Source organism: Lathyrus oleraceus, chromosome 5 (genome assembly GCF_024323335.1).
Source record: "Lathyrus oleraceus cultivar Zhongwan6 chromosome 5, CAAS_Psat_ZW6_1.0, whole genome shotgun sequence".
Lineage (NCBI taxonomy): Eukaryota > Viridiplantae > Streptophyta > Magnoliopsida > Fabales > Fabaceae > Lathyrus > Lathyrus oleraceus.
This window is the reverse complement of record NC_066583.1, coordinates 82,168,844-82,182,458: the sequence shown is the minus strand read 5'-3', so window position 1 is coordinate 82,182,458 and position 13,615 is coordinate 82,168,844.

Below are 13,615 nucleotides of genomic sequence, written 5' to 3'. Positions count from 1 at the left end.
GAACTCAATTGATCTCAATTAATAGGAGTTTGAGAATTTAAGGAAATATGGGGTATTACATCGTTCCCCCCTTAAATAAAAAAAATCATCCTCGAATTTAAATATTACCTGGAAGAGATGAGGGTAAGCTTCTCGCATTTCTGACTCCAGTTCCCAGGTAGCATCGCCCGGATGGGATTCATGCCACTGCACCTTAACAAGAGGGATCTCCTTATTCCTCAATACCTTAACTTCTCATCCTGCAATACGACTTGTTAGAGGTTTGAAAGTTAGGTCTGCTTCTACTTCTATTGAATCTGGAAGAATAGGCTGAAGGGATCCTGGAATGAACTTTCGAAGTTGAGATACGTGGAAAACGTCATGCATTTCTGATAGAGAAGGTGGTAAGGCTAATTTTTAGGATACTTCTCCAATCCGCTCTATAATCTGGTATGGCCCTATGTATCTCGGACTTAGCTTTCGTGACTTAAACGGCCCTTTCAGTCTCAACCTCAGAGTCACCTTCAAGAATGTATGATCACCTTCATCAAATTCCAATGGTCTTCTTCTGTGATCTGCATAGCTCTTTTGGCGATCTTGTGCTTTCTTCATCTTATCACGGACCATCCTTATCTTTTCTGTAGTCTCTTGAATAATCTCCGGTCCCAAAATTCTTTCTTCACCAACTTCTGTCCAACATAGAGGGGTCCTACACTTTCGTACATACAAGGCTTCATAAGGAGCCATCCCGATACTTGCATGGTAACTATTTCTATAAGAAAATTCAGTCAATGGTAAGAGCTCTTTCCAATTACCTCCACTTTCAAGTACACAATCTCTTAACATATCTTCCAGTGTCTGTATTGTCCGTTCAGTCTGACCATCTGTCTGAGGATGATTAGACGTACTTAAACACAACTTCGATCCCATAACTTGTTGGAATGCCTTCCAAAACCTTGAGGTAAACTTTGGATCTCGGTCAGACACAATACTGGTTGGAACACCATGTAGTCTTACGATTTCTGAAATGAATAACCGTGCAAGATGACTTGCCTTGTAAGTAGTCTTCACGGCCAAGAAGTGCGTAGACTTAGTCAATCGATCCACAATCACCAAAATTGAATCATAACCACCTTGGGTACGAGGTAACCCTACTGCAAAATCCATTGAAACACTATCCCATTCCAAACTGGAATCTCTAAAGGTCGCAAGAAACCACCTGGTTTCTGATGTTCAATCTTTACTTGATGGCACACTATGCATTCCGACACATACTCTGTAATATCCCTTTTCATCCCAGGCCACCAATAATCTCTCTTTAAGTCTTGATACATCTTCGATAAACCTGGATGTATGGTAAACGTCCCCTTGTGGCCTTCCTCTAAAACGTTTCTTTTCAGCTCAGCATCATTCGGAATACAAATTTGTTGATTAAACAAAATAACTCCATCTGGTGATTGAGCGAAACCTGGTTAAGTCGACATCTCTTGCAATTTTTCATCCATCATTTGTCCTTGTCAGATTTCTCCCCTTAGGTTAGAAGTAACATTCAAATTTCCCATTATCACACCATCCTGCGTCCAACTAAACTGAATATTAAGATCTCAGAACTTTTCCAACAATGCGTATTCTAACATCATTAACCCGACCTTATGCATTTCTTTCCGACTTAAGGCATCCGCAACCTTATTCGCCTTCTCCGAGTGATACTTAAGCTCAAAGTCAAAGTCCTTCAAATACTCCATCCACCTCCTATGCCTCATGTTTAACTCTTTCTGGTCAAACAAGTATTTCAAACTCTTGTGATCGCTAAACATGTCAAAGTGCACTCCATACAAGTAATGTCGCCACACCTTCAATGTAAAAACAACAATAGCTATTTCAAGATCATGAGTCGGATAGTTCTCTTCATGAGGCTTCAATCGATGAGAGGTATAAGCTACAACCTGACTACTCTGCATTAACACCCTTCCTAATCCTTTCTTAGAGGCATCACAAAATACTTCATAAGACTTACTAGGGCCGGGGATGACTAGAACAGGAGAAGTTGTTAGATTTTCCTTCAAACTCATGAAACTCTGCTCACACTTCGAATCCCATTTAAAAGAAATTTCCTTTCGGGTAAGTCTAGTCATTGGTAAGGCTATCTGCGAAAACCCCTTTATAAATCTTCGATAGTAACCTGCCAAATCTAAGAAACTTCTGACTTCGGAAGCATTCTTTGGTCTTTCCCAATTAATAACTGCTTCGACTTTAGATGGATCCATTGATACTCCTCCTTGTGATATGACATGACCAAGAAACTTCACTTCGTTCATCCAAAACTCACACCTACTTAACTTGGCAAAAAGTTGCTTCTCTCGCAGTACTGACAAGATAATGCTTAAGTGTTCTCCGTGCTCTTGGGGAGTACGAGAATAAATAAGAATGTCATTAATAAAGATCACCACGAACTGGTCCAAGTAAGGATATCCGATTCATATAGTCCATGAAAACAGCAGGGGCATTCGTCACACCAAACAGCATCACAAGAAACTCGTAATGGCCATATCGGGTTCTAAATACGGTCTTTGGTACATCCGAATTCTTAATTCTTATTTGATGATAGCGCGATCGTAAATAAATCTTCGATAACACACAGGCTCCTTTTAACTTATCTAACAAATCGTCTATCCTCGACAGAGGAGACTTGTTCTTAATGGTGACTTTATTCAACTGGCGATAATCAATACACAACTGCATACTACCATCCTTCTTCTTTACTAATAACACTGGAGCTCCCCATGGTGATACACTAGGTCGGATGAAATGCTTGGTTAACAACTCTTCCAATTGATCCTTCAACTCTCTCAACTCGAGTGGTGCCATACGATACAGAGAAATGGAGATTGGAGACGTCCCAGGTATCTGATCAATATAGAATTCCACTTTTATTTCAGAAGAAAGAGAAGTGACATCCTCAGGGAAAACTTCTGGAAATTCACAAACGACAGGAATTTGTGTAACACTCAGATTATCGCTAGATTCCTTGGTGACAACCAAGAGAACTGACTTTTCCTTCTCAAATAAGAAATTAACCATGCCAACCATACCATCCAAGATAGTAGTTAATACATCCTTTAGAGTAGCTTCACTAGATGGTATGATAATCAACTTCTCTGCACATCTAATAAACACCGAATTGGCAGAAAGCCAATCCATCTCCAAAACCACGTCAACCTTCTTAAGTGGTAAACAAATAAGATTACTCTGGAAAATTCTACCATTCACCGAGAGCGAACAATTTTCACAAATCAACGGTGTCTCAACCACATCATCCATGGCGGTAGTAACCACCATAGGAGGAGACAAGGGAATTTCTTGCAAGCCAAGACGCTTCACGCACTGAATTGATACAAAAGAGTGTGTCGCCCCACAATCAAACAATACAAAACAAGGATGTTCATTGACGAGACACGTACCAGCAATTAAGGCATTATTGCTCTTAGCCTTCCTTGCATCCAAGGTATAAACTCGACCAGTGCTGCTCCCCTGCATCTGGTTCTTATTCTGAGGACAATCCCTAGCCATGTGACCCTCCCCCTGACAAGTAAAAGACTTAATTCCACTTCCAACACATCTTCCAAAATGAGATCTCTTACATATTTAACATTGTGGAGGATGGTTAGGTCTTGCATGCTGCACTTGTTTCCCCTTGAAAGCTTGAGGTCTATGCCTAAACTGGTTACCTGACCTCCATTGGTCCTTCTGTCCACTCCTAAACTGATCCCTTTCTTCTTGAACTTTCTTCAAACTATTCTCAGCCACATAACACTGCCTTAACAATTCAGCATAAGTGGTGAATTCCCTTTGAGAAACACTATGAGAAATTTCACCTCTTAGACCAAAAAGGAATTGATCAATCTTCCATTTCTCATCTGGTCTGTACGTGGCTTATCTAGAATAAGCAGCCATGTCTTCAAATTTCTCAGCATACGCAGCTACTATCATAGGACCCTGTCTAAGCTGCTGAAACTCAAATTCTTTCTGAGTCCTCAAAGAGCTAGGAAAATACTTATTCAGGAAGGTAGTCTTAAAATTCTCCCAATCCCTAGGTACTCCTTGATTGGTCATAAGAGTCAAAGCACTCTCCCACCATCTCACAGCTGGACCCTTCATCATGTGAGAAGCAAACACAACGTTATTCTCTTCACTACAATGCACTATTTGAAAAATCCTTTCCATGTTGGTTATCCACTGTAGCGGGGTATTCGTTAGCTTTAGATTTATGGAGTAAATCAAAAGTAAATCATACAATTCGAGTCGCCACCGCACTTCTATTTATCCAAAGGAAAGGTTAGAAAGCGAACAAAAACCGAGAAGTTTTATCAAATCAAAAACTAATAAAAATGTCAGAGATCTGGGTAAGGGGGTTGGTTATGCAATGGGAAGGTTTTAAGCACCCAAAACATCCTTAGTACTCTAAGGGAGCCCTTTTTGCAAATGATGTATGGTAGGTTGGTATTTGTGAAAATATTTGTGCAAACATGATTGGGGAGATGAGAAGAGAATATAAAAATTATCTACAATTTTGTTGTTTGAATGGATAAACCCATTGCCTATGTACCATCACAAAGGCAAGATCAAAATCTCGTAGTTCGGGGTAAAAATCTCAAAATAAGTTGGTGAATTGATTGGTCAAAAGCCTTAAGGTCTTTTGTTATCAAAGGGAGAAAACTCAACCTGAACCATAATCCACCATGTAAGGAGAGATTCAACATACTAGTGAGGGATCCACCCTATAATAAGTATGGAAGACTTATAGTCCAATCACTAAGGATAAGGTGAGGTTTACATCAACCACTATGATAACTCAAACCTAATAGCTATTGTTCATGAAAAGCTCTAGCAAAGGTGGCCATTGGAACCACAAAACAATTGTAGTGAGTTGTATTTACAAATTAGAAGTATTCACAAAAGAAAGTCAAAGTTGACTTAAAGTTCAATTCAAAATAAGTATTATGAAGAGAGTTGGAAAAAAAATCAAACGCATAATGCCTATGTTTCTAGTTTTGAAAACAATGTCAATGTTTGCACAAAATGAGTTTGGCTTGGGTTAGAGTGGAGAGAAGAAGATAAGGGCTAGTTCCTAAACATGAAAAGATGAGGGAAGAGAAATAAAACCCTTGGAGTTCCTTTCTTGAGATCATAAAGATGATCCAAGTTGCTCCTTTCCTTTGGACTTAGCAAGCAATAAGCAATTAACTCAAGCAATCAAGCAAATATTCAATCAAGCTCCTAGGATCTTCCAATTTGGATTTGTCTCTCCTATCTTGGATGCTCATGACAATGGTCCTTCTAAATAGCTCAAGTTTAGGATCCCTATCATACAAGAACAAACAAATCAAAAAGTTCCACAATGCAATAATATAAATGGATAAAGAGAGAGTTTAGATTAGGGGTCCTTTCAAGTCAACATCAAGATATAAGCATTCTAAAGGCATGAGGCCTAGTTGCTCTTCAACAATTTTAGCATTCTAAAGGCATGAGGCATAGTTGCTCTTGAAACTCCATTAAGCATAGGTAAGTTCCTAATTCTAAGTCCTTTCTCCTTTTTGCATTAGTTTCACACAAACAAAACAAAACAAGCACAAGGCAAAAGTATATACACAATATGAATAAATGAGCAAGAAATTAAATTGCATTAAAGTGAATTACAAGAATTAAATGCTTGAATTAAAAGTTAGTAATTAGTAGTTAGTGTTAGTGTGCCATAAGGCAATTTAGCGCTATGTTAAGCAATCGTAAGTGGACTAATGTAGTAGTCACACCTATCTGAGGCTGGTCAATAAAACTATAGGCAAATAAACACAAGTTAGAGATCATGACTAGTAAGCCAAGCTCCTACAACTTGACATGCCAAAAGAAAAGAAAAATGACCTTGTATGGATTTTAAGCTTTTTGCTTGACCAAGAAGCAACCTATCTTGGACACAAAGCAATTCACTTGATCTTTGATCAAGATAAATTTGATTTGGATAAAAGAAGGTTAAGCCTCTCATATGTCAAGGCTAACCACAAATCATTAACTCATTGCTCAAAAGGAAAAGATGAAGAAAGGAGATGAAGATAGAATGTACAAAATGGAAAATCAAATGACATAACCAAAACACATTGATCAAACATGAATAGAATCAACATCAGTCAATGGTAAACAGAAGTGAAATGAAGATTAGAAGTCAAGAAAGGTCAAACATATTTTTGGTATTTTTTGGAATTAAAATAATACATAAAATAAAATGAACAAATAAAGGTCAAACTTCAAATCCAATTCAAATCAACTTGGATAAGTCCATTTGGATCATCATAAGTCTAACATGGTCGAACAAGGTTTGGCAATTTTTCTCAATATTTTTTGAAAACAGAAACTAATTTTAAACAATTAAAAATGAAGAAAAATAACATAATTGGACTAAAATCTCAAATAAATCTCAAATCAATTAAGAAATTGATGATAATATTTTTCATAGACTTATCATCATCCAAAGATGTTAAGAAAATATTTTTGGCATTTTTGAATATCAAATGGTATTTTAAATGAATTAAAAACAATCAGAAATGAAATAATTCACAAAAAATATTAAATGGAATCACAAAAATAATTAAAAATCATTTTATGAAACTAGAATTTAAGAGAAATTTTTGCAATTGGTCCCATATTTTTGTGATTTAAAATAAAGAAGTTATGAATTTTTGAAAATAAATGGAATAAAAGAAATTAAAACAGAAATTAAGAAATTAGAAAAAAACCACAAGCGTCTGATCAGAGCTCATTAATTGAATTGGCTGATCAGAAGGCTAGGAAGCGCGCGCTCATTATGTTCCTTGGTCAACATCACCAAACAAGGTGTTCAATCTGAAGTTCATCAATTCACAAAATTAAAGCCACCACTGGCTTGCCTCTCACATGAGGACTTCAGAAATGCAAACCAACACAAGCAATGCACAATAATCAGTGAGATTCGAAGCAAAATAGATAAGGTATAAACCTTTGTAGAGCAGCTTTTATGAGCACAATTCAAACAATCATTTGCTTGCAGCTTGATCTTGATGCTTGGTGTAATACCCCAAAAGTTACCCTTCATTTTTTCTTGGAAGCATGAGATCATGTTTCACACCTCATTAGCATCATATTAGGTCATACTCATTGCATACTGCATTAGTGACTTGGAAATCAGGTTTTGATTGAATCACTCTTTAACATAAGGATCCCACACAAAGCAAGATTGAGAATTGGACTTCATCCTCTAAGTATACAAGTCTCAAGGGTCTCAGGGGGCTCCAAGTATCTTATTATGGTCCTCAGTTCATCAGTGAAGGATTCATAGCCATTAGAGTGTTCATCTGGATTTAATCAGAAATTAGGGTTTCATGGCTACCTGCAACAAGAAATGTTTGGTTGGAAGTAGAGGGGATCATCCATGTCATGATTAGATAGGCATCTTGGCCTAGGAAGATTCACAATTATCTTAGAAAGATCCAATGGCAATCAGTGCAATCAGTTCCCGATCAATTTTGCCCTAAAATTAGGGTTTGGTATAAAATCAGTTTATTTCTGATTCTTTGGGTGAAACTATTTTACATGGCCCTCCATATGTCCACAAGGGTCTACATACAAAAATCAGACCTTTATTTGAGCCAGAGGTGCTTCAATTGATCACTGGAATCGGGAATCAAATAGTTTGGGAAAAGTCAACTGTTGGGCCAGAAAAGTCAACTCCTGGCATTTTGAGAGTGGAATCTCAAAATCCATGCATAGGGGAGCCTACATGTGAAATTTTATCAAAGTTGGATCATGGATTCATCATTTAATCAGGAATTGGAGAAGTTACTTAATTTGGAAATGTTTGACTTTCCATTTAGGGCAAGTTTTCATGATTGCTGCATTCACTTTAAGCCCATTTGGCATCAAGATAAAAGCTCCATTTGAAAATTTCTCCAACATGAAAGTTGTTCCTCTTGTTCCAAGCTTTCTAGAAATATAAAGTTTCCTCCATTTGGATCAAGATTGAGAAAGTTATTCTTAGTCAAAGTGAGACATTTTTTTAGGACACTTAGAAAAATTTCTAAGTCCAAAAATCTTCAAAGTTTGTCAAGACTTCTTGGCCAGTTTTCTTGCACTTCAAGGCATCATTTGAAAATGTTTTCTTCACAACAATTGTACCTTGCCATGTACTCTTTCACATCCTTTTTCAATCATCTCATTTGGATTCATGGTTTGAGAAATACATTCACCTAAAGTGGACACCATGACTTGATCTTCTAGGCAGATTTTAGGCCAAACTGGCCTAATCGGTTTTGGCATGTTGAGACCTGATCTTGAGGGCCACTTTTCACCTTCTTCCATTCATTATTTCCACTTTTGCTCAATATGAAAGATGACATACCTAATACACCTCACTTTGCATTTTTATTCTTATGGATAACAATTATTTCTGAGCCCATTAAACATTTGTTTCACCATATTTAAGCTAAAAAAACCCTAAACCTAAGAGAGAGGCATTGGAATTTCGTTTGAAGCAAGCAAGGCAAGGTCACATAGCAAACTTTATTTTCTCATCAAGTTCTTGAAGTGAAGCATCAAGGCAGCCTCATCTCCTTCTATTCCTCTCCACAATCAAGGGGCAGTGGACCTAACCTCCACTAGGTAATCATCTTACTCTATCTTCCATGGCCATGTATTGATATACCTATGCTTATTATCATTATTATTCACCATGCTATTTTTTATGCTTGCTTACCATGCTCATTATCATTACCATGCCAATCATGTACTTGTGAAGCCCTCAACACCAGGCAATGTCTATGATATTGATTTGTGCTGCTGAGTTTTTGCCCTAGCCCGTGCCCATGTTGTCACCTTGTTGACAACATTGCTCCATGTTTAAGCCATCATTTCACTCACAAAGTCACCATGTTAATCTACACATTTTGTACTTGAATTTTGGTTTTTATTTCATGTTGTTTGGTGCCCTATGGTGGTCGTATTCTTGAGTGGAAGTTTGAGAAAACCCACTGCATTTTCGTGTTTGCATGGATAGGGTTTGTCTCCATGAAGAAGATGATGATGTGGTGCCTCGTGAGCCCTTAGATCAAGCGCGTGCGTTCTAATCTGGGCCGCCCATCTGGTTTTGTCTTTTAGTATTTTAAGTTGCCATGACCAATTGATACAATGTCACATTAGTTTTTTTAATAAAATGTTATTTCATTAAGTGTCACGCTGGATTTAATGAGCGCTTGGATCATGGGCCTACACCAATCGTTTTCCACACCCCCCTTTCCTGGCCCATTAACACCAATTCACTTCCATTTTCATATTTCTTTTTTAATTCACATTTAATTTCTATTTTGATTTTAATTATTTTAAAATATTTTCTTTATTCATAAAAATCCCCAAAAATATTTTCCACATTTCTTGATGTCTTATTTAATTTTATTTAATTTTATTTAATTTTTATTTTCGTATTTATTTAATATTGATATTTTATTTTAATTGTTTATTCCAAGTGGTTCATTTTAACACACATTTTTTTCTTAATTTTATTTTTATGTCTTAAATTTATTTTTAGCTTTTGATTTTTGGGATGAAGGTTGATCACCGTCCCATGGTCAACCTGACCCTTTCTTGGAATTTTATTCCCCATTTTCAATTTATTTTGGATTTATTTTTGACCTAGCTTGGTTGGTTGACTTTTTAGTTTGACTTCTGTTTTATTTTAATTAATTCATGCACTAATTTTTATTATTTTTAAAAATCTTTTGGGGGATGATGATGTCCTGACCCCACCTTATTCAGTTTAATTTTTCATGATTTTCTTGATTAATTTTCTATTTATTTGATAATTATTAAGTTGACTTGATTTTTCAGTTGACTTCTTTATGATCGATGTTTGACTTAGGGATTGCTTAGGGCAATTGAAGAGATCTTTTGGTCCTCCCTTGTTCATCTCATATTCCATGTATTAGAGGCCTTTTACCTTGATTTTATTTGATCCTTATTTCATTTCCTGATTAAACTATTCATTGGACCCCTTGTGTGCATCTTTTCATCTGTATGGTTCATCTGTTATCTTTTATACTTGTTTCTTTCATCCATGCTTATTATGTCTTGATTGTTTAACATGTTCATACTTCTCATGCATTGTTTAATTCACCTTTATTTCATTCTTTGATTCTTTGATTTGATTATATACTTATTTACTTATCTGATTTGATTGATAACTGTTGCCTACTTGTATGGTAATTGAGGCATACATTTTTATTGTTTGATTAACTGTTGCCTACTTGTATGATGTATGAGGCATATATTCTTATTATTTGATTGCCATGAACAATCCCCATTCATAACAAATGTACCCCTCTCCCATGAAGTGTATAATGTTAACTCTTTCATTCTTTATTCATCTATTAATACAAGAATTAAAACGAACATCCGATAATCATTTCAAAACAAGACCAAAAGCTCGATCCAACATCAAGTAATCATTTCCAAAACTTAACCGAACCAACACGTATTCATCCATCCTTTTGTAAGTCGATTGCTTCATGCATCGCCATTTCTCTTGTAAGTAGATTGCTTCATGCATCGCCATCTACCTGTAAGTCGATTGCCTCAGGCATCGCCATCTACCCTTATCCCTGGTTCCTCTCCTTGTTCCATCCGTCGACTCTTGTTCCGTTTAGGCAGCACCCATTAGGTAGAACCCTTTGTATGATAACATAGGTAGAATTCCCTTATTTCTTTGCATGCTAACATTAGGTAGATGTCCCATCTGTAAATCCTAACACATAGGTCCATATTGCATGACAACTCTAGGGCAAAGCTTCCCCACTTTTAGACCTTCTGTGCGTCTCCGATCTTGTGGCATGTCAATCCAATCTATTGCAAAGAGGTAACTTCCTAAGATTCGATTCAACGAGCTGCGACACCTACTTCTAGGACGTTGAACGCATTGCCCACTCTCCTTTGACACAGCTGGTGTCCTTTTTTGTAAGTCCATGTTCAGATGGCAATCCTTAACCCCTAGTTAGCCGAACTACAACAACTCTGATTCTCATGTTCAGATGAGATACGTAGGCACGAGATGCGATATCTTGTCGAGTTTTTGACTGACGACTAACAACTAATCCTTGTTTGTTTTCGCCCTTGTTGCGATTCTTTTCTCTCGCCCTCGTTGCGATCGAGACCTTCCCTTTCTCTTGCCCTAGTTGCAATCGAGACCCTTGTTCCCGTAGTTAGCTGAACTACATTTTGTTCTGATTCTCATTCCAGATGAGATACGTAGACATATGACGCGATGTCTTATCGAGCGCACTTCTCTTTCGCCCATAGGTAGCCGAGCTACGAAGACTCTGATTCTCATGTTCAGATGAGATACGTACGCAGTGGATGCGATATCCTTGCGAGTCATTTTCTTTTAACCTTCTTTTAGCAGATAGTACATTAGATATACCTACACCCTTTAGACTAGAACAACAAGAGTGGATCCCGTAGAGTACTACGGATGCATAGGGGTGTTAATACCTTCCCTTCGCATAATCGACTCCCGAATCCTATATTTGGTTACGAGACCTTGTCTTTTCCTTTTTCTTCAGGTTTTCTTCGATCGTTTCCTTTCCCTCCTTTGGGATAAATAACGAACGACGGCAACTCTTCTGTTTCTTTTCCTTCGCCGTTGTTTTTTTTTTGCACCAGTTGCGACAACTGGCGACTCTGCTGGGGATCCGGTTTCCCTATGCGAGTCCCTCCTAGCTTTTGTGGGTTTCTTGTTTGTTAGGTGTTTATTCTTTTTGTACAGTTATTACTTTCAGCATTTATCTGCTTTATCTTATTGCATTTTGTACATATGATTGTTGTATCTATTGGCTATGTGGGGTTGGTTGTTTGTTGGGATGGGTTAATCTATGAGAGATAAGCCCACTACCCAGGCTTGAGCGTACACATAGGTTTTAGAATGGATAGTCATGAGGCTTGCGTAGTATGTTGCTATGTTAAATCGTTCATGAAAACCCACACCCAGATGAGGTTTCTTTTGGATATATTCTATCCTACGGGTGTTCCGTAACGACATGATGTTACTTTAGAAATCGTCGACTCTGGTGACCATTTCCCGAGGACTCAGTCGAGGCCTCTCCTCCGAGACGCGGTTATGTTAGCTCTGGTGGGCACATTCTCGCTGCTCAATCCGAGGACCCCGAGGCTGGGAACTTGCTTTTAGGATGTCCTGTTGAGGGGAGTCAATGGAGATCTTTTGTCTCGTAATAATGCCAAAATTTCAGTGGTAAATGTATTATTCTCGACTGAAGGGCTAGAAGCTGACAAACTTCTGTTCTTAGAACCTACCAGTGAGGGGCGGGCTAAATTCAGGAAACCTTAACCTTCAACCAACCCGGTTTTCTGGTTTTCTTGTTGGAGCAGAACTTTGATCTCTTATATGTTCCTCTGTGGTTTTCTCTTCAGACAGTGCGACCTGACAGTTTATTCAAGCAGATACAACAATCCTGATTCCCATGTCACTGCATTGCATCACATCATTTTGCATTCATATCATTTAACACGTGTTTATCTATTTTTAGGGGTTTATATCTTCTTCTTGATTCTAGTCGGGGCCTTCTTACACTGTTTATCTATTGAGAGACTGGAATCAAGGGGTAGAATACCCTTTGGAATTGATAAACATGTCATTGCATTTGCATATCCATTAGCATGTCTTGCATACCAGGTACCGCCGTAGTGTTCTCATTTTGTTTGGTATTCCACTAGCATGATAGCTGACTCAGGCATTCACCGATACGGTACCCGAAGAAATCAACAAAGAGCAATGGAAGGTCTACAAGCAGAGCTTGCTGAGATGAGGATTCGCATGAATCAGTTCATGGAAGTGGTCCAAGGAGTGGCTCAGGGACAACAGGAGCTTAGATTGTTGGTACAGAGGAATCCCCTACTACTCAACCGGAGCTTGTGGCTGATCCTCCAGCTGGAGAGGCTAATGGACCCAATGGACCGGGGCCTATCCCGATCCCACATGTCAACCTTGATCAACAACCCATCCATGATGATCAGCAGGATCAGTTCCCCCTGCTTCAGGAGGACTTTGGCATGGGCCATGGTATGGACCATATGTTTCGGAGACTGGAAGAGAGGTTGAAAGCTGTGGAAGGGCAGAATGCTCTTGGTGTGGATGTTGCTGACTTAGGGATGGTCCCAGGCGTGAGCGTTCCACCAAAGTTCAGAGTCCCAATTTTTAACAAGTACAATGGAAACTCTTGCCCGAAGACTCACGTGCAAGCTTACTTCCGCAAGATGGTTGCGTATTCTGATGATGAGAAGCTGCTCATGTACTTCTTCCAGGACAGCCTAGCTGAGGCATCCTTGGAGTGGTATATGAGGCTGGACAGGGCCCATATTCGCTGCTGGAGAGACTTGGCTGAGGCCTTTGTGAAGCAATATCAGTACAATGCGGATATGGCACCTGACAGGACTCAGCTCCAGAATCTGTCTCTCAAGAGCAACGAGTGCTTCAAAGAGTATGCTCAATGCTGGAGAGAGATGGCTTCCCGTGTTCAGCCTCCGATGTTGGAAAAAGAGATGGCCAACA